Genomic DNA, 22,712 nt, shown 5'->3' with positions numbered 1-22,712 from the left:
GAGATATCAGTCGGTCACTCAGTCCGGATCACAGACGCTGACTCAATCCGGTCGCTTTCAAATATCGCAGCAGCGCTTTTGTGGCCTTTTGTAGCTGTGATATGCGAGGCCATGATCCCAAGATCTTGTTCAAGGTGAACGGCTTTCCATCTAGCTGATTGAGAGCTGTGCAGAGGTCTTGCCTTTCATTTTCATAAGATGGGCAGTAGCACAGTAGGTGTTCTATGGTTTCCTCGACACCGCAGGCATTGCACTCGGCGCTATCAGCCATTCCAATCAGAAATGCATAAGCATTTGTGAATGCGATGCCCAAACGTAAGCGGCACAGCACTGTTTCCTCATTTCGCGGAAGACCTGGTAACAGCCGCAGTTGCATATAGGGATCGAGGGAATTCAAGCGATGGTGAGTGAATTCAGGTGTGCGCCACTTCTCCAATGTCAAAGAGTGCGCTAGCTTGCCTAAGTGTTGGGCTGCGTCGGTCCGCGATAAAGGTATTGAAACAAGGGTTGCTCCCTCGTGAGCTTTTCTAGCAGCTTCGTCAGCGAGGTCGTTGCCGGAGATACCGCAATGACTAGGCAGCCACTGAAACACGACGTCGTGTCCTTTCGCGATCATGTGATGGTGAATTTCTCGTATCTCCGACACGAGTTGTTCACATGACCCGCGACGAAGAGATGCCAGAAGACATTGTAAGGCCGCCTTCGAATCGCAGAATATAGCCCACCGATTAGCCGGTTGGTTATTAATATAATCAACGGCACCTCGGAGGGCAACAAGCTCCGAACTAGTCGATGTTGTCAAGTGAGAAATCTTGTATTGGATGCTTAGTGAACGGGATGGTATAACCACTGCGCTGGTGGAGCTGGTCTGAGTGGAAGAGCCATCCGTATATATATGTACTCGATCAAAGTAGAAAGTGTGCAAACAATCCAGAGCTGCTTGCTTCAAGGCCAAGGTAGGCAGGTCGGTCTTCTTTCTTATCCCTGGAACCGTAAGACGCACTTGAGGTTGTTTTAAACACCACAAAGCTGAGGTTGAACGTGCAGAGGGTGTGAAACCCGATGGTAAGGAGGCACGATGGATGTTGACCTTGTTGGAGAAGGACGCCTGTGGTCGTCGTTCTGGCAGGCACGCAAGAAAGCTTGACTGCATCCGTGAAACATGACGAACATGGGCTCTAAGCGTTTCGGTGCTAATGTAAGTTGTGATCGGATGGTCTTGAGCGATTATAATGGTTCCAGCTGTCGAGGCGCTGCGCGGAAGGCCTAGGCAAACACGTAGTGCCTGTGCCTGCACGCTCTGAAGTTCTCGAAGATTTGACTTGCAAGTTTTAGCAAGCACGGGGGAGCTATAGCGTAGGAATCCGATGAACAGTGCTCGATATAACTGTAGCATGGAGCCCACTGACGATCCCCATGTTTTGCCGGCGATGAACTTGAAGACGTGAACAATAGTTGTGAGCTTCTTCTTCAAGTGGGCAACATGAGGGCTTTAAGTGAGGTCCCGGTCTACAATGACGCCCAAAAACCGGTGATTTCTCTTGTAGGAGATAGGCTGACCATTGATGCATACTGGATAAGGAGTCATCGTTTTTCGCGTAAAAGCGACTAATGCACATTTTTCTGTTGAGATGGTAAGGCCTTGTGTGTGAAGGTAGTCTGATGCCTGTGTTGCTGCTTTCTGTAGCCGTGCGCGAACCTGCAGGCGAGTGACCGCTGATGTCCAGATGCAGATGTCGTCGGCGTAGATTGAAACACTCACTGTTTCCGGTAGGGATTCGGCCAGCCCAAGAAGCGCGAGGTTGAAAAGAATGGGGCTTAGAACACCGCCTTGGGGAACGCCTCGGCATGTGTAGCGGTCGGTAGTCGGACCATCTTCCGTTCGTACGAACAAGGACCTTTGTGTCAAGTAGTTACTGACCCATCGATAGACTCGCCCTCCTAGTTCAATTGTCAGAAGTGCGTCTAGAATGGTTTGATGGGAAACGTTGTCGTAAGCGCCTTTCACGTCAAGAAAGAGCGCTACTGATAATCGCTTCCGAGATTTTTGTTGTTCCACAGATGATACTAGATCGATGACACTGTCAATCGATGAACGACCGCGTCGAAATCCCGCCATAGAGTCAGGGTAAATTTTATGTTGTTCAAGGTACCATTCGAGACGCATGAGGATCATACGTTCCATAAGCTTCCCGACGCAGCTGGCAAGAGCTATAGGCCGATAGCATGCCAATTCGAGCGGTGACATTCCTGCTTTTAGAAGCGGTACCAGGCGGCTGCGTTTCCATTCCTGTGGGACGACACCATCTTGCCATGAAGTATTAAAAAGGCTGAGGAGTTCTCTTCGTGCTTCTCTGCCTAGGTGGCGCAAAGCAGTATATGTTATGCCATCGGGTCCTGCTGAAGACGAACACCTACATAGCGCCATAGCAGCTTCTAACTCTTCCATAGAGAATGGAGCGTCCATACTTGCATCTCGTGGGCCGGGGATGTTGGCTAGAGCCATGTCAGGGACTAAAACTGTGCCGCCAGCGACGTTCGCACAAAATTCCGCTGCGATGTCTATCTCGCGGCGGTTTTGATAGAGAGCAAGGGCGTTGAATGGGTGTCGTTGCTGGGGACTTGAGCAAAGACCCCGTAGGGTACGCCACACACAGGACAATGGCTTGCGGGGGTCTAGTGAGTCGCAAAAACATTTCCATCTTTGATCCGCTAGCTTATCCATTCGGCGTTTGATCTTCTTTTGCATGCGCCGAGCTTCTCTGAGGTCAAGAATTGACTTCGTGCGCCTGTACCTCCTTTCAGCTCGGCGACGTAGTGCACGAAGCCTTTCCAATTCAATGTCATTCTCTGTACGCTTTGATGGATGTGTGAAGCAGCGTGTACAATCTTGCATAGCGTCAGCAATTATGTCTTTTAATCTGCGTGCAATATGTGTCTTGCATGTGTCTTCTACGCGATCTTGAAAGACTGACCAGTCGATTTGGCGAGAGACAACCGGTAATGCGGCGTCTAGTCCATCGATTCTCACATAGGTCGGAATATGATCACTTCCATGGGTTTCAACATCAGTGAACCACTGCACGCTCAAAGTCAGGCAACGTGACACCAAAGTCAAGTCAAGGCAGCTACTGTATGTAGTTCCTCGCAGAAATGTCGGGCTTCCGTCATTTAGAAGACACAGGTTGTGGCCTGATGCAAAGGATACTAGTGACCTGCCCCTCGAATTTATCCTGGAGCTTCCCCATATATGGTGGTGAGCGTTGAAGTCCCCTGTTATTATCCAAGGACCGGGAGTATCAGCCATAATATCTTCCAGTCTTTTTCTATCAAACTGACTTGTTGGGGAAAGGTAGACGCCAATAAGAGCAAAAGACAGCTTTTTCTTTTTCACAGTAACACAGACGTATTGGTTACCGTCGTGTGGCGCTACGTGTTGGGAAAAATACGTAAGGTCCTTGCGAATGTAAACCAGAACCTTACTACTACGGACACACGTGTTTGAAAGAAAAGATTCATATCCCGATAGTCTTATGCAGGCTGATAAGTTCGGTTCACAGATGACCAGTATAGGAAAATGGTTTGCAAATACGAACTGTCGGAAATCCGAAATACGAGACCTCAGGCCTCTCGCATTCCATTGGAATATGGAGGCACTTCTCACATCATCCCGGAACGATCTTTGTTGTTGTCGATGAGCCATGGTTCTGCTGTAGAAGTTCTCAAGCACTGCACTTCTGAAGGCTCGCCAGAAGCGGACTGATGGCATCCAGCACTTGCAATGCACTTCGAGCTGTTGGTGTCTGTAGCTTGTCCAGTAGAACACGAATAGCACTCACCAGAGAGCTGATCATAACAACAATTTGTTGATCTTGGTCCGCCAATTTATCAGGAACAGACGAAGTGTCCCCTACTGAAGAAGTATCATTTCGCTCAGTAGGGGCATGTAGCTTCGGGAGTGCAGGCCACGCGTCAGCAGCCGTGCTGTTCGATGCACCCTTGTCCTTTGAGCTGACTGCGTTTGGCCTGGGCGGCAGAGTGGGTGGTAATATACGTGCGTGACGTTCTGCAGAGGCTTTGGAGGCTCTTGATCGACGTCGGCGACGTGATCGTCGTCGCTTAATAGATGCTGCTGCTTCTCGGTGAGACGAGTGGTCTCTAACCATTTTCTTCAATATTTGCATTTCCTTTCGAATCAAAGGGCATTCCTTCGAAGATGCATCGTGAGGGCCGCTGCAGTTTGTGCACTTCAGCACACTGGCCTCGCACGTGTTTGTGGTGTGGGGCCCAGTGCAGCGAGAACAGACGGTAGTGTTATTGCACACTCTACTCACATGGCCAAGCTTCTTGCAATTCCAGCACTGCAGCGGTTTTGGTATAAAGGGGCGAACTGCGTGTCGGAAGTGGCCCACTTTTACGTGCGATGAGAGGGATTCGCCCTTAAATATGATCTTCACACACCGTGACGTGCCGAGACGAAACGCGTTTGTGATGATGGTGTTTTCCGTAGCTGGCTTGATTAAGATTGACAGATCGGAGTCGACGATTGTCTCGTCAACATCGTAAATTACGCCAGTACGGACTTGTTTGCCGAGCGGAATATAAGGGTGGACTTTCATCCCGCCAAGTTCCGTGACCTTGCGCAAGGAATCCAACGCAGCCGCGTGTTCTACGTCTATAGCTAGCACGTTCTTACGGGTGTTCACCCTGATGTCTTTGATTTCGTTTGGAACCAGCGCCTCTAGATGAGAAGACACGGCTTGCCTGTTGAGGCGTCTCAGGTTGTCACTGGCGAGAACTGGCGAGAACAGGATGGTGAGCTCCTCGGTATCCCGCGAAGATCTCACGGTGGACTCACTCGAATTCGATGATGCGCTGAGAAATCTTCGCTTTGCTTTATGACTCCGCACCAGCTCGAAGGTGTCGTCGCAAGAATCTTCACCGCTGACATAGTACTGCATGGTGTCGTCGCTGTCAGTGTCGCTCTTGGTGCCGTTGCGCTTCCTGGAGGCAGCCGCCGCGGGCACTGCCGAGCCCGGCGTACGAGCGTGAGGTTCCATCTCCCTCGCAGTTAAGGAGGAAATAGCAGTCCACTAGCAAAGTCTAAGAAATTCACACAATGAGTAGAGCTGGAAGAGCATGCGATCTGCCTGAAAGACACTTCGTCTTCCACCTGTGTCTATAAACCTGTGTCTTCCACCTGTGTCTATAAACCTGTGCCTATAAATTTTGCATTGAATTACTTACCTAAGTTATATTTAGTTTGTTCCTGATCTCTTCTAGTGTCTTTTCTACTTTTCTTCATTGTGCACGCCATTAGAAGACACGTGGGTTTTGCTGGGGGACATTGCTATATAATACAATTTCGTGAAGTTAGGTTGTACTGCAACGATACAGTCTAGCTTTTTTTGTGACAACTTTCTTATAAATCGTTACAGAATAATCATCCCCTAGTTCCAACACTGCGGGTGCTTCATAATCAGTGTCGTAAATTTAATTTTATTAAAGCTAGAATTTGATTCATTGTGAAATAAAATAAATTAGAATCTTCCGTAACTTGTCTGGAAGGACAACACAGATTCTAAGTGGCTACTTAAACAAAAAGTTTCATACCAGAAACAACCATGTGTTACATAGGTGCTCTCCATGGAGATATAAAAATATGGATCCAGCTTACTTGATTTAAAGGGAAGCTGAAGAGTCTGTCGAATTCAATAAGACGCTCATATACGGATGCGGGAACCTTATAAACCGTGCAGGTAAAATTTTGGGGGGGGATTTTTCTCTTAGGGGCGACGCAATCGTCGGTTAAAATTGCGCTGTAGCTCCACCCCCCGTCGAGCCCCGCGCGCTGCTGCTGACGCTGACGATGCGAGCGGAGACCGCAAACCGCGGCGTAGTGACGTCAGCACTGGTGTTCCGTTCCTTCGCAGTCTCCCCGACCGTGCCTGACCGGGCTTATTTCTGCGTGCGTGCCGTCCTAATCTGCTTCGCTCCACCCTACATTCCTTTGTTTGTGTGTATATAGGAGTTGTAGTTGACGTGCGCAGCATCAGTTGAACTTGTAGGCCGATCATGCCGGCATTCTGTGCAGCCTACGCTTGCATGAACACCAGCGGCCGCGACGATGCTCCATTAGTTCTTGCAAGACAAGAAGCTTTCAGCTAAGTGGGACGCTGCTGTGAAGCGAAACAACTTCGAGCGCTCAAGAACAACAGTGTTGTGCTCTAACCACTTCCGTGACGATTACTTCCGGAGTTTATCAATAATGCGTGCTTTGGGTTCTACTAAAAAAAAATGGCACGCTGAACGGAAGGTGCATGTTTATCTCCCACCCTTGACGCAGGTTTCATCGCCAAGCGCCGCGAATTTTCTATTCGCACGTGTGTTGTGCAACAGCCTGCATGCAGCTACCATAACGCAGTGCAAGCGTAAAGTATGCATGTGTTGGAAAGCCTGCTTACGCCAGGACGCTGCGCTCCCCCTTCTCTCGCACACATAGAGAAACCGACCATCTCACGTAGCCGACGGAATTCGCCAGTTACGAGTAGCGTGCGGATGGCGCGCTTTGAAGGTTCTATACTACACGTGCTACAACAGCCGGTAAACTTTTTCCGCGTTTAAACCGTCTGTGTAGACTGCCGACAGCTTTGGGGCAGCGCACAAATGCCGAAGGTCGCATCACCGCTTACGTTCTACGAGGAGGCATGCAGGAACATAACACTACAGTTTGCCCGGAAACGTACTCACTGGAACGCTGAATGCAGCTTAGCACAAAACATACTCGCCAAAGAACATTTCCAACACAAGGAGATGCTAACACTTCGCCTTCCTTCGCGTGGAAAGCAGTGCTTGCACTAGCATCTTTTGCTTCTTGCAGTGGCCGGCTCTTCGCAATCGGCTCGTACATGTAGGGAGTAAAGTATAAACCACTTACAAGTGATCTTGCACGCGATAGCGACAGCGCGACAAGCGAGGCAATGGCTGTCGCGTTCACTCGTCGCCTGCAAGCCGAACTCCACGCGAGCGACGGCTTTGAGCGACGACTTCCCGGTATGAGGGCAGCAATATACGCGCCGAAACTAGCGTGACGCATGCTTTATCAATTTAAGTTGATGTATTTTACTGAAAAAGGAGCATAAAATATTTCTGAAGGTCTTGCACTAGGTTCTTATTCTTGCATGTGTAAAATTCTATAGTTTGCTCGTTCCGTGCGACAAACAGTAGTATTTGAGTTATGTACATCAAGTTCCGGCTTCGCAATATTGGCTAGTCGCTCATAGCACTTCCGAGCGACGAGCGACGAGTTCTAGATTTCTAGAAACGAGCGATCGAGCGACAACACCGAGCGATCTGTTCAAGCGACGGCCCGTTTTGTCGCTCAAAGCCGTTGCCCGTCACCGTCGCGCGCAAAATTGCTCTCGTGAAGTTTGGACTTAACGCCGAACTCCTCAGAGAAACGCAAGCTCTCGAAATTTTCCATGACCGTCTCAGCAAAACAGCACCAAACTACCTTGCACCGTGCTTCGTGTGTAGCGGCAGCAGTCGGTCCGGACGAACACCATTAATGACGTTACGAGGCGCGCGACCAATCACAGGCGGAAACGAGGCGCGCAAGCTGGGCGTGTCCGGTGCTGCACTTTTCGTCGAAATAAAATATTTTTGCGCTTTCTTTCGCTCAATTTCGATGCCATATTCGAATTCAGAGGGTTGAAAACCACGACGTACTGCTCTTCACTCATTTTTTCTGGAAAACCTTTCAGCTTCCCTTTATTGTTGTTACTCAATATTGAATTGTTTTCTGTAGTACTCCTGAGAAATCACTTGCTAGAAAAAGGCTAGGTTTCTTGTTTATTATGAGAACACGAAAGTGAAAGCCTGCTGACATACTGAATTAAATATAGCTGTCATCGTCCTGCTTGGAATTTCTGACAATTACATTATCAAGTTTTTCAAGAAAATTGTTTCTAAAAGAATTCTCATATGTTATTTCTCATCGTTATCTTTTAACCATACATGTGTATGTATGCCCGTAAGCACTGTAGGGTATGTACAGAGCATTTAAGCACTGATTCACAAATTTATGTCTGTATTTACACTGCTTGTTACAACTCAAGCTGTATGGCTCGGTTGTGACATTTTGTTGTAATTTATTGTAATGTAATCTTTAACGTATTCAATTTACTTTGGCTACCTGCAAATCTCCTGTTGGTTATGTGAAAATTAGTTGCCGGTACCATCTCCTTGTGCAAACATTTGTGCACAAGGAGATACCTTTTACCTTGTGCAAAAATGTCCGCCTAATTAAAGTGAACAAAGTCTTTCATATTTGTGTTTTCATATTTTTCTGGGTTATTGAAAATAACCAAACAAATTAGCTGTTGTTACACTTCACTGTGATCCTGAAAAAAATCCTGTCTTATTCTTTGTGCAACGAAATATCTTTGTAGATGTGAGAAAACACTGACTGTAGAGTAAACAGTAGCTCAAAGTACAAGTATACATAGAAGTGAAAAGGAAAGCACGTAATCAGTATCTCGAAAGCTTATGTTTCGGCCATCGCACATGACAGTAAAACTTAACGACACTGAAATGTTTTTTTTTTTTGTTGATTGAGAAAATGACTTCGTGAGCAACTACGCAAACAAAGTTAATGTGAAACTTTTGCATCAATGGCTCAGTGGTGTGCTATATTTCTTCAAAGCACCGAGAATTCCCCTAAGCATACTGATGAAGAAAAAGAATTCCGACTCTGTTCCGTCAGCCCGAATGGACAAGACACGAAGACAAGCTCTGAGAAACATGCCGTAAAGCCGAGCCAGAGAACGTGGGTAATACCCTAAGCGATACAAATGGCCGGGTTACCTTTCACTAGCAGTGTTGTCTGTCGACTCTGGAGTCGCGCCTCCTAATTGATACATTCGCACCTGGTCTTAATGTAAGTACATTAGTTCTCATTCGAAGTTACACGTGGCTTCTTTTGCAGCTGACTGTATGCTCAGAAGAAAGTAGACATACCCTCAAGTATTTACAACAAGAAGCTGTTTATACACCAGTCCTCTCCAATGCTTTTCAAAAACTCAGTACCACCCACAAGTGCAGGTCTGCAACAAGAATCGTCATTATCATCACACTTGCCACCATTATACAATTAATGATATAAAACAATCTAGTTTACAAGAAGCTGTCAGTGCCCCATCCACTATGGGCCAAAGCTCTTCAGCGGTGTTTTTCCCACCACACTAAATGATTAACAAAAGATCACGGTGGGTAGCATAGGCAAGAGCACCTGTGTTCTGTTCAACCATCTCAACCATCGATTCCACACGGCAGTCTCGGCATTGGTTCTAACGTGGCGAGGAAATGAGATGTATTTGCGGAGACGTTATTTCTGCATAACACTTCTACTGTGCTCGCATGGTGGCCAACTCTATTGCACGATAGTGATATCCTCCTACTTGCACATCCTGTTAATGCCATCCATCTAAAGAAGCAGGGACCAGACAATCAAATTCTTGTGATGGGCTACCTCAGTGTCCGAATACTTCCACTTGCACTTTTTGGTGAGCCGTGCCATTCCCTAAATAGATTTAGACTAGAGGGCCGCTAAAGTAGGAAATATGGTTATCTTCACACGAAGCATTTCGTTTTTGCTTTTTCTAGATTGTTTCTTCTACTCTTCACTGTATATTGACACATGCCGTCCCCATTCAAAATTGTATACTTTTGCAGAGGCATTTTGATAAGTATGCCTACGTATGTATATATTAGCAAGTATAGAAATGTTGGCACATACGTCTATAGAACTGCCTTCAGATATGTTTCTATATTTTTAACGCTATGTCATGCCATCCTTTGAAATAAAATGTGACGAACGAGCAAGCAAGTGAATGCGTATAGTCTGTCCATTTCCAGCATCATAATTACTATTTGTAATAAGATTCCGCTCGGAGTATTTGGTATTAAATCATCAAATTCCAACAAAACATCGGTGGTGGCAGTGAGACTTTCTGTACATGAGGACGACCAGTGCTCCCTCGCTAAGTGATATTCCACACTTTGTTTACGAGACGGCTTACACAGACAAGAAGGTGTGCGTAGGAAACGAGATAAATATGCATAAATTTTCGACATAATCTAAGTGCAAGAAAACTAACCAAAGGACAGTATACTTTATACGGTTTTGAGAGAGGCCGGTAGGCCTGACTAAATTGAGAAACAGAATACGTACTATTCCCCAAAGCTTGGCAAGACTTCTAATTAAAAAAGTGTCTAATACTCACTGCTTTCTTGTTACCACTCTTGTATTTTTCGTAATTCACGACGACGCAATTCTCTGCGGAAATGGTGTCACAACATCACGGTGTTTTTCAATGAAGTCATTTACACTCTATGCCGTGAGTTCCTCGTTTCCCGTCTTCAAGATGTTTCGCCTGTGGGCAGGCAAAGAGGAGAGCAGGATAACAGGAAAATATCGCTATAATGAGACATGCGACCAGAGCGAAAGAGAAAAAGAAACCTAAATTGCTTGAAGCCTTGCACTCAACAAGAAAGCTAACGGTATTCTCTCTCTCTATTTCCTCCTACACGTGTTATGTTACCTCGTCATATTTGGGCACGTGTAATCGTGGTGCGCTTTATTGTTGAAGTGGCTTCTTGACACGGCCAACTCCCACACGAAAAACATAGAAGGTATGTTCGTGAACACTATTCTCGTTATAATTGCAGCCTATCTCCCAAGGAAATAATCAACGCAAGATCTTGTTCGAAATGCAAAAGAAAGCAAATGAAATATTTAGTGTGAACGCTCATGCTGTGTTTAAATATGAGACTTTTTGAAATTCGCAATCACGTCGGGGTTCAAAGACGGAAGCAACAGAAGAGCTAATTGAAGAGGTAGTCTTACAGCATGGACCGCGGAAGCAATCAAGTGAGAAACTGAGGAAGGTCTCTATTAACAGGCACGAAGAGGCGTCATATAGAATTGAGAGAGTGCTTATTGAAAACTCCTATTACGTTTGCGTTATACTTCCCTTTTTTTCTGTTTTGCTTCTTTTGCTTTATGTTGTCTTCTCGCAACTTTCAGGTCGAAAAATAATTTTTGTTCATTGTTAGGCAAGACGTAGCTACTTATTACACGGGTAAAGAAAAAAAAAAAGAACTTTCGGTATTGCAGAAGTATCGTCCTAGCATATGCGTTAAACATGAAACGTTTTTCAAGCCACCCGTACATTGCGAACATATGAAGTCTGGGAATGGATGGATTATCAGGCAGATAATCAGTAGTATGCCTTGCGAGAACGTGTCAGCTGCGAATGGCTTTGACGACTTCTTAATAGGTAACAAAAAAAGATCCACTGTTTCTTGCGGAAACAAACAAACGGCACGCGCGTTGTCAGCATAGAACAGTTTACACCCTTTAGAGTGCCCCGTCTGATAACGCGCGTGCCGTTCGTTACTGGAAAGTTCCGGGCTCGCAGCGTTAAAGAAAGGAAACGCATCAAGGCAGATGACGATTATTGTTGTGTGGCAGAAGGGGCACGCCAACGGGTGTAAACTGTTCTTAGAGTGTAGTTTGGAGATGTACAACGACTTCCTCTTCTATTGCTGCTCGTAGCACCGGCAACACACCTGAGTGGGCGATGTAGTAGTTATTGTCTCGATTCGCATACCGAAAGGGGGCCCTATAGGAATCACGTGCAGGATCTCCGGATGCTCTGGACAACTACAGACGACCTTGTTGAAGAGCATCCGCCGTGGCTGTCGGAGGCTGACTACAGCTGTCGCTTGATATCTACCGTTAAAATTTATACAAACGCACACCCTGCCAGGTGATTGGCCAATATGGGATATCAACGCTTGAAGATGGGTGCTCGTTCATAACCCGAAGGCGTCCCCACCTAACAGCTGCATTGGTGCGTCGCATGAGAAACGGTAGCCATGAGAGTGAACCAAAATTTCTTCCGAGCCGCTCAGACTATCTTTTATTTTGGTTCTTGCACAGCAAGCACAAAACCGCGTACAAACCTCTTTCTAGCAGCGGATCTCTCGAAAGCCGGATGCCTGACAAGGGGGTTGCTTGTACCCGCCTTATAGTCTAGTGAGTTTCCGGAGGTGGGAATCGGACCACGCACCTCCTGCAATCGAGCCGGGCTTCAAAACCTGTGAGCCACGGCTAGGCTGTGAGAGGTGCATGGGTCAATCCCCACATCAGGACGCCAACCAAATTATAAAACAGGTATCCATCCCTATGAGCCACTGCTCAATAACCTGTTTTATTATGGGTATTTGAGAAATACAGAAATGCAAAAGAAATGTTCATGCTAAAGTGTTCTTTTCGGGGACGAGTAATGACACTAGCCGACGCGGAGAATTCGAACTTTTTGTAAACGAAGCCTATATAGTTTGGTGACCTTGGTTTGAATAAATTCAGCTTCGCACTGCTTCCTTTGTTACCTTTTATTCTGTGTCACATGTACATTACTCCTTTCGTTTCCGATTTAAAATTTTCAGGTATTACGGCAACTTGCACAGATCTACCCTCTCTACGTCCCGTTTATATATGCTTGCATCTACACTCGGTGCTTCCATCACTATACCATATATACAGCTAATTACCTTTGGTCTGCAGATTAACTCATGCTCCTGTTGTGCTGCCGAGAAAGAATTAGAAAACACAGAGCGCATGTTCCAACAGTAACGCCAAGCCGGCCAATTCACTTAGCTCGAAAAGGAACTTTGCACTCGAGGTGAACGAGCACACTCATTGTCATCGGAATATCGAACCAGAAATTATTGTGCGGTAATGATCGAAGGCGAGAGCTATGCACACCGCTTTCTTTTTCATTGATTATCCTTGTGCTTCCGGCAGCTGCTCATTGTTACGTGGCCAGTTTTATGGGTTCACTTCCTGCATGCTTTGCCGCCTTTAGTACGGCCGGCTGTCGAATCAGTGCGCTTTTGTCTTACGCAGAAATAGGAACATACAGATGCATATCTTGCTGATTTTTTGTGTCTGCGCAGTCCACACATGCAGTCGTCCAATGCAGCGGCTAATTGGTTTTCTTTTGCTTCGCTGGCGCGGCAATGTCGTGCCTCCGTCGTCAGCTCCCTTGTAATTAAATTACATCCGTGTTAGCTGTCCCTCCTGCTCAGAGGTTGGGGTGAGAGGCGAGAGGAACGAGGGGCTGATTATTGGGAAAAGATATATCGGCCGTTCTTGCACGTTGTATTTTTGTATTTTTCATTTAACGCTACAGGCGAACGTGAGCAGGTTTCTCCAGGGAGAGGCCGTACAGATACGGGGCCTTTGTGCGAAGCGTGTCCAATAATCAGGCTATTCAAATGCTACCGTAAGATTCAAAAGACAAGCTGACGAGGCATATGGCGAGGCAATTTACAATTTTCCTTCTGTCTTACGGCCAAGGCACTACCGTTCCTTTATAGTTAGCCGCATTATCCAGCCTAATGTAATTTATCATGGAGCATAATCGCCGGCACTTTGTGAGGTAACTTGTAAATAATGATGGAACTTATTTCCAAGTTATCAGTATGCACACAGCTCACCTGTGACAAATTAATGGGCATATGCAAACAGTCCTTTGCAATATTGCTTCTTGAAATGTTTAATATTTCTTGTGTATCACCTTTCATGATTACTTTCTCTGAATTTCTGTTGATATGTTTTCGAAATTTTATTTATTAATCTGGTTTTGCATTTCCAGATACTGCTGGCCTTGTTGGCTCGATAAGGAGCCATAGCATGAGCATGCAGCCTCAAACCAATAAAATGTCGTGATTGTATACGGTCTCGAATGCATTTTCAGTGAGTACGATATGAGCGTGACTACTCAGTGAGTGATAAGCTTTATTTGGCTTCACGTGTAGTTAATTGTAACCAGCCAGCCTCACCCTAACTTTTGGGAGACGAGATACGAAGCTGCCGAGTGTGCACATAAGTTGAACTGCACGAGTCCCTACAACAGTAAGTTACATGTTCGTTACGGGGTTCACTGGAAATGAAAGTTAGAGTTGGCTTGTGCATTGCAGCGAGAAAATGAGGAGTGAAAGAATGCAGAGTGAAGCAGGAAGGGTGCTTCAGAAAAAATATGTCTATCTGGGTCTCGCATTCAAAAAAAAAAAAAATAATAGTTCTTACGCTATAAATATGGGTAAGAGCCGGTGCCAGCCATTCGTGGTTTCGGACAAGTCATTCAGCAAACGCGGCTGGTCGCAGGTAAAGACCACTTACGGAGGAAAGTCTTTGTAGATTTCGCACCTGGTTCAGACTGGCCGCTACCTGATTTTCTTGAGACCTTGTAAAATTACCTTTCGCTGATAAAAAATAAAGCCCTGCTGCTAATAGAACGGCTACACTGCTCAATTTATTCTATACACAAGGAAATTGTTGTCATATGCAACATACCTGTATATTTCCATTCTGTGTATCTTTTTTATAATTAGTCTTGCATTTACATTAAATCCTATTAACATGCAATGAGTATGAATTTGTGTTGACTGTGCATTTTTTTTTGTAAGTGTACGTGTATATTTGACAGTATATTTAGGCGCTCATGCATTGTATATGTTCACATATTCTATATGCACTAAGAAGAATGTTTACCTTATTGTTTATTTCAATGTATATTAGAACCGAATGGCAATATGAATAACTTCTATATATCCGTTATTTGAACAGGGTGTGGGAGACAGAACCATTGCAATGCATACAGTTCTTCTAATACTACCTCCACCTAAGACAGTGCTTATGAATCAATATAAGATAAGTAGACAAAGATACCTATTATGTAAAGGAAGCTGTGCACAGGAAAAAAGAACCGAGGTCAAAATTTCCACGGTATGGGTCGGGTCCAGTACCAGAAACCAATTGCAGCAGTGGTGGACTAGCTCTCATTGACATCCCTGTAGCTTCGTATGAATCGGCGGTGGTTGTACAGTAGGCTGCTAGTGTCTTGCTGCGTTTCTTTTTCTTGCTAAGCAGTAACTTAATTATCTTGTAAGTAGTTTTCTCTTGTACGAAGCTGCCTTTGCAGGTTGCAAGTACCATACGGCACTTCAAGGTTTCAGAGATTGCTACAGATCAGTAGTCCACTCTGTACAAATGAAAGTCAAATGAATTGTCGTAGTCGCATTCATGGCACGCTTTAATATCACAATATCGCATACGGTACTCTGTTGCGTTTACACGTGTGTTGTTCTCAGTCAGCAGTACATTCGAATCAACGGCTCCAATGCATTGGATGGTTCCAAAATACGGGCCATTGTTTCTACCGTGATCCGAGCATTCAAGTTCTGCCAACATTTTTCAGCTCCTCGAAGCATCATGCGGCTCTGAAAAAGGCGCAAAGCTTTTTAATTGCGCACGCTATTGGATATGGCTGAATGAAAATTTTCAACTTAAAGGGACGTTATTTTTCGTTATCGCTTAGTGAGCGAGAGGAAGAAAAGCTGCATGACAAGCTGGACATGCCCATAAACTCTCACAGTGCGCAGCCGCAGGGCGCAAGCGTTCATGGTAACAATGAAACAAAAATCAACTTCATAATCACCAGAAGTGGCAGAAATTAGAGCATCATGACCAATGAGTATAAGAAAAATATATTTTTTTTTTATTAGCTACAAGAAAAGTCAGCCGAGATAGCTGGTTGATGATGAATCACTTGCATCGCATGACAACCAAGTAGAGACGTACTACATGTAAGTTGCTCAGCGATTAAAACGCGATCATCGGTCCACAAGACGGCTGCCGCTTGTTACGCCGCCGGTGGGCACTAGAGGCAACCAGGTGCTGCATGATCGTATATAATGTAAGCGAGCCCTTTTGCCATGCATTAAGACTACATTTGGCTCGCCAGCCAACACGCAGCACTGACCGGTTTGAACGTGCCCTTACGTTTAGCAAGTACTATATATACTTGCACCCGTAATTAAACGTATGTGGACTCCAGGTTTGCAAAAAAAATTATTGTCTTACCAATTACCATGTATAAACTGATATTTCCGACCGCACTAGAGAGCTCACAATACCTAATTTTGGACTGAAGTCGTCAAGCTTAAGTTACATTCACAGACAGAGGAGAAAATGGACTTTGATGCATAATGCCTGGTCCGTGTTCCTTCGCTCACTGGGGTAGGTGTGAGCCGATTTAAAATAAAATAAAATTTCGTGATGTAATTGTCAAAACCACAATATGATTACTAGGTACAGATTAGAGGGAAACCCGAGATTAAATTTGACCACCTGAGAGTCTTTAACACGCAGTGGTTGTAGGACCATGAGCGTAGTTATATTTTACGCCATTAAAATTCAGCCATCCCAACGGCAAAAAATTGAATCCATAACTTCGTGCTTTCGAGCGCAACACCATAGCCACCCCATCAACAGTTTCCTTCGTTCTTTTTCGTTCTGATTCTCCTTACGTTATTGACACGATATCAAATTTCGCTCTTATCAGTTGTTTTCTTTTTCGCTAAAAATTCTCCAACTCAGATAATGAACGCATTCTTTTTTTTTTTTTGCAATGGGCAGCTCCTTGCTTAATTACACGAATAAATCAAAAGAAAGAATGCCTCCTATGATCTCACGGAACACTCTACCGCTACGGCCTACAATACTACAAGCACTCGCAGATACTTAAAGAAGAGATGAGCCCGCCATAAGGAACCGAATGCGCAAAGGGCCCACATTTGGCCAATTTTACGGGAACGGAGCTTGCTCGTGTAATTTGAGATATTTTTAACTATTTCTATTTTCGTTTTTTATATTGTTTTCAGTCGTGCAAGTCTGAGCGTTGTATGATCGAGAAAGACGACCTTTCCCGCTCAGTGATTTTTGTTTTCGAAAACGCGCCTAAGGCTTCTATAATACGTGTCGAGCCGGCGCCTCTGGCTTCTAGGCGAGAATCTTTCTTCGTGGCGGTTGAATTAAATTTCCTTTTCTTGCCGACAGCGATTCCTGAAGGCGTAGTCGATGTCGCTTCCGCATTAGAACTTCTGGTATGTCACTTTGGCTTTACCATTGTGGCAGTCGGGAAATAATATGGGACAGACAGAATTTTTTTTTTCATTTCCGACTCAGCAATTTTATTTATTTATTTATTTGTTTATCCTGCCTGTTCTTGCATTTCTTTTTCCGTGCGCTACCACAAAACTTTAAGATCTCGAAGTCTTAACAGGCAGGCAGAAGTATGAAAAAAAAGCGATGACAGCTGCGTGTCAAGACGTTTATTGAAGAGGCATTAAAGCCTCTCACATTTTCTGACCTTTTCGATGCAGTATCCCTGAAGTCCAGGGTTACCATTTATTTTTTCAACTCCTTTATAATGTTTTTATTTTCATCTCGTACGAGCGAGTGCAGTAAACTCTACTTGCAAACAGAGGGGTTGGGTTGACTCATACAGGTTTGTAAGAAAGCTTGGGAACGCGTGCTGTCTGCATTAGTTCAAATCACCTGGTTTCCCGTGCGTATAAGTGTTAATGGATGTGAAGTATGTGCTCGCTCTAAGCACCACATACTTTTACTCTGTTGTCTCAGTTATAGGCATGTAGTCCTCAGTCGGAAGCACATCCCAACCAACGGCCCCAACGCATTGGATCTTTCCAAAATACAGGCCATCGTCTGCACTGTAATCCGAGCATTCAAGTTTTGCCAAAGCTTTTCCGCTTCTGGAGGCATTGTGCGGCTCCAAAAAAAGACTGAAAGCTTTTTTTCATTGCGTACGCTATTGGATGTAGTCGAATAAAATTTTTCGACTGAAAGAAACCTTATTTTCCGTTATTGCTTATGGAGAGACGAGGAAGAAAAGTTGCATGAGAGGCTCGACAAGCCCACAAACTCTGAGAGTGCCTAGCCGCTGTAAACGAACGCTCATGGTAACAATAAAACAAAAAACAACTTTGTATTCACCAGAAGTTGTAGAAATTTGAACATGAGCAATAAGCATAAGAAAAATATGTTTTTTTTTATAAGCTACAAGAAAAGTCAGCCGAGATAGCTGGTTGACGATGAATCACTTGCAGCACACGACAACCAGACAAATAGAGACGCACTACAAGTAAGTTGCTCAACGAATTAAACGGCATCATCGGCCCACAAGACGGCTGACGCTTGTTACGCCACCGGTGGGCGCTAAAAGCAGCGAAATGATACATGGTCTTATGTGACGTAAGCGAGGCCTTTTGCAATGCCTTCAGACTGCATTTGGCTCACCAGCCGTCAGCCAGCGCGGACCGATTTGAATGGGTCCCTACAGTTAGCAAGTACCGTGTGTACATGCATCCTTGAGTAAAGGTATGTGGACCACCGGGTCGAAGAAAAAACTGATTTTCTAAGTAATTACCATGCATAAACTGACGTTTACGAATGCACTAGAAAGCTCACAATGCTTAATTTTGGACTGCAGTCTTCAATAATAAGTTACGTTTACAGACATAGGAAAAAATGAACATTATTGCACAATTACTGGTATGTGTACATTCGCTCACTGGTGTACGTGTGCGCTTATAGAAATTAAAATAAAATCTGGCGATGTAAGTGCCAAAACCACAATATAGTTAAGATGTACATATTAGTGGGGATCCTCAATTGTTTGACCGCATGAGACGCACTGGTTGTAGGGCCATGAACATATTTACATCTTGCCCCATTAAAATGCAGCCACCGCAGCGGGAAAAATTGAATCCGCGACTTTGTGCTTTGCAGCGCAACATTATAGCCACCCCGGCTTTTTTTTTTCTCGTTCTCATTAGCCGTAGGTTATTCACATGATAGCAACTCTAGCTGTTATCAGTAGTGTTATTCTAAAAAAAGTGCTCCTACTCACATAATAAAAGCTTTTTTTTTCTTTTTTGCGAAGGGCAACTTCTTGCTTAATTACGCGAATAACTGAAAATACCTCTTACTATCTCACAAAACACTCTGCGACTAAGACCTACAATACTACAAGCAGTCAGAGATTTATAGAAGAGATAAGCCAGCCAGAAGTAAACAAAACTGCAAGGGATTTACAGGAACTGAGCTTGCTTGTCAGAAGCCAGATATTTTAAACACTTTCTGTTTTCATTTTCGTATTTGGCTTGCACTTGTGTATGTCCGAGCTTCCTATGATCGAGAAAGACGAGCTTTCATGCTCAGATATTTGCGTTTTGCAAAATGCGCCATAGCTTCACCTTTAATACCTGTCGATCCGGTGCCCCTGGCGTCTAGGCGAGCATCTTTCTTCGTGGCGGTTGAATCGACGCGAATATTTTTGCTTCCCGATAGAGATCCCTGAAGGCGTAGTTGATCTCACTTCCATATTAGAACTACTTCTGCTACGTCACTTTAGCTTTAGCATTGTGGCAGTTGGGAAACAGTATATGTGATTTTGTTTTTATTTCCGGTGCAACAACTTTTTTTTCGTTCTCCCGTTTTCTTGCATTCCCCTTTCCGTGCGCTACGACAATACTCTCAGATCTCGACGTCTTGACAGGCAGACAGAACTACGAAAGGAAAAACGATGACAGCTGGTTGTCAAGGCTTTCTTGGACGAGGAATTAAACGGACTTCAACATTTTCAGTCCGTTTTGATGCAGTGCCCCTGAAGTGCACGGTTACCATTTAGTTTTTCAACTTTTTTTGTGAAGTGAGTTCTTGGGTTGATTCATTCTGGTTTGTAAGAATGTGTGGGAACACTGGCTGTCTGCATTAGCTCGAATTGACCGGTATCCCGTGTGCGTAATTTTTTTAATGGATCTACCTTTCATGCTCACCATTAGCACCGCATACGGGTTCCATCGGTTACGTGTTGTTGGTTCAACTTAGTCTATGCATCTCTCACTATTCCCGGTGCAGAGCTCCTTGAGGGATTGCAGCTGCCAATTCTGATACATTACAGCGGAGCTGTTTATGGCGGCGGTTCCGTGGATTTTTCGTGTCCGTCAAGACATCTACATGGGCAAAACTGAGCTCCCAAATTTGATGCAAGCTCACTTGGTTGTATGCAAAGCTTATCCGTCTCATCACTTGGATATGCATTTTCAGTAGAGTAGTTATCAATAGGCACCATTTTCAAGGTCAGTAGACTCTCAGGGACAAATTTACAGGTGGATATTTTTGCTTGCTTACTGGGACATGATCCATTGTTTAACGGGGTATGTCTTACGTGATGGACAAATTTCTCCTTGGGTAGTTCCTCCTTCACCTGCGTGTCGGCTGCTACATGACGGCCGCCAGACTACATAGACTGCAGAAAAAGGGCAGCCCCGTGTGCAGAAACTGTGCCGATGTCGAGACGCTTGGGCACCTCCTACTTCACTGTCCTGCTTTCAGTGTGGAGCGCACGGACTGGTGTTCTTCGTATCGGCGTTTGGGACTGCCTTGCGACACGGCCAACGCGCTGCTTTTTCCTGTTGCCCACTCGTCTATCGTCAAGAGTGCGCTTGCGGCACACTACTTGACTTTTGCAGTGCGACATAACTAAGAGCGTGGCTCTGAGCTCCGCATTCGCTTATGTTCTTTCTTTTCTTTTTTTGCCGCCTCTTCCTTTCCTCTCTCATCTTTTTCTCCCCACACCCCTTTCCCCGTGCAGTGCTGTTAAGGTGTCCTTCTGTGAGAGACAGTTACGGCACTGCACTTACCTCTTCCAATCTCTCTAAAATCACATCACACACACACACCGCCGATCAGGACAATACATGTGTCCATACCTATGTGGACGTACCTATGAGCCATTGTTTAAGGGGGCATGAGCCCTTGATTGTCTTACGTGACGGACAAATTTGGCATGAAAATGCTTACGTATTTATTAAGTGAGGTGATATGAGAATGTGGTGTGCGTACCTATCATCACGATTAACACCGATCGGTACAGTAAATTTAGTTGTACCTTTGTTCAAAATTCTATGTCACCTACGTGTCGTCTGTTAAACAGCTTCGCTGATCATCGACCTTCACAGAGGGGAATGGCTCATAATTTTATCGAAAATAATCATGACGTAAGTTCTGTCGTAGCCTTCACATATTCTTTTTTTAATTATAGTGACTCCTTAATCCTGCGGTGTAAGGTAACGATAGCGATGAAGGCAGTTGTCGATAAAGGAGCCCTGAGGTGACAATGAAATGAACTATACCTACAGTTTCTTTTTTTCTATTCCGCGTGTTGTATTGCGAAGTACTCTACGTAATAAGGTTTTGTTGTTATGGGAAGTTCCGTAAAAACACTTTCAGGTACTTTTAGTGGACAGCGCTATATTAAAACACACAAAAAACCACGCTTGTAAAAAAGCGACCGGTGACCAAAGTCCAGCTTCCGATGACTGTTGGCAGTATAGCGTTTACCTTCAAGTCAATATAACGATGCAAAATACAGCCACCGCAAAAACGAATTATGTATGAGGAGTGCACTTTACTGAACACGAGGGGAGTGGGAGCTGGGAGCCGAGATCTGGAGGAGGAAGCCGAGGTGGCGTCCAGCTGGCCGGGACATTTGCCACCTAGTCCGGCAGCCCCCTATTCCCGCCTCCCTACGAACACTCGGTGGCCATCTTGTGGCACCACCACAAGTTCTGCACCTGGCCTTCGAAATTCATAGCGCGCCGGTGCGTGAGAGCGCTGATAAACGCCTCATGGAGCAGCCCGGGCTTCTATCACGCACTTCTTTCTGGACACGGCGCGCCATTTAGTGGCGCGGCCGAGAAGTCCGCGCGTGGCCTTTGAAACAAGAAGCGTGGCACACCGGTGCGGTAGAACACTGACAATTATTCCCTCACTTGCCGCACATCTAGTGACACATACTCAGTCACTTAAGTTAGCAAGAGATTCATTGAAGAATGGGGGGGGGGGGGGGGGGGGGAGGGCACATAACTAGCGCAGTCATGGCCCAGCTCACAAAACCGTTGGCGGAAACGACTTTCATTAGAAGAGCGGCGCCTACCCAGCGCATTTGTGGTGCAGCCTGCTAAAGACGTCGGGTTGCTTTCCTTGAAGAATCAGTGTAACGTGCGTTCTATTGCACCCGGGATCATAAGTTTACAGGATTATTTTTGTCATTGTACAGTGGCACATTCCCAGTGACACATACTGTAGCCCCGCGACTATCGCCTCCAGAGCCGGCGAAGAAGATGGTTCACGAGCCTGTAGCGGGTAAAAAGAACACGCTAGTGCGCTAGACCAGGGCGGCCGTGGTATCGGCCTCTCCCAAGATCTCGCGGCACCATAGCTGGCCGGTCCAAATAAACCGTGGCCATGGCGGTTGGCTCTTCGCTCCGCCTCCTACAAATTGGTGACCTGGGGGATGGAGCCCAGCCACGCCTGCGTCATCGCACCGACTCTACCAAGGCAAGAGTGACGTACCTCACGCGGTCCGGCAGACGGCCCGTGGTTGTAAGGTGTCCGGAAATTCTACATCGACATGCTGGACCCCTGGTTCATTCCACTGGGCAGCCATTTCCTTCTCAACAAAGTTTCAGGCTCCTGCTGCCACCCCCGGTCCCAACTTCTACGAGGACCTGTGGGCAGCCGTCCTTGCTCACTACGTCACCTCGAGCGCTCAGCCTCAGCCAAGTGGCGCTCCGTTACAACAGCTCTCGTCATTTGAACCGTCGCGTCGTTCCGTGCTTTGTCGTCCCACATCGCCTGCGTCCACCCGTGCCGATTGTCAACACGCGTCGGCCCCAGCATCAACTTCTCGCTCCGTGAGCCTACTCCCCAACTC

General features: G+C 45.6%; 1 protein-coding gene across 2 annotated transcripts in view; it reads left to right on the top strand.

Annotated features, from left to right (window-relative positions):
• LOC129386282 (uncharacterized) overlaps positions 1 to 22,712 on the top strand; it is a 119,912-nt gene that overhangs the window by 22,788 nt on the left and 74,412 nt on the right. The gene's annotated exons all lie outside the window — the stretch shown is intronic.

Source organism: Dermacentor andersoni, chromosome 4 (genome assembly GCF_023375885.2).
Source record: "Dermacentor andersoni chromosome 4, qqDerAnde1_hic_scaffold, whole genome shotgun sequence".
NCBI lineage: Eukaryota > Metazoa > Arthropoda > Arachnida > Ixodida > Ixodidae > Dermacentor > Dermacentor andersoni.
This window is presented reverse-complemented; position numbering and strand designations above follow the sequence as displayed.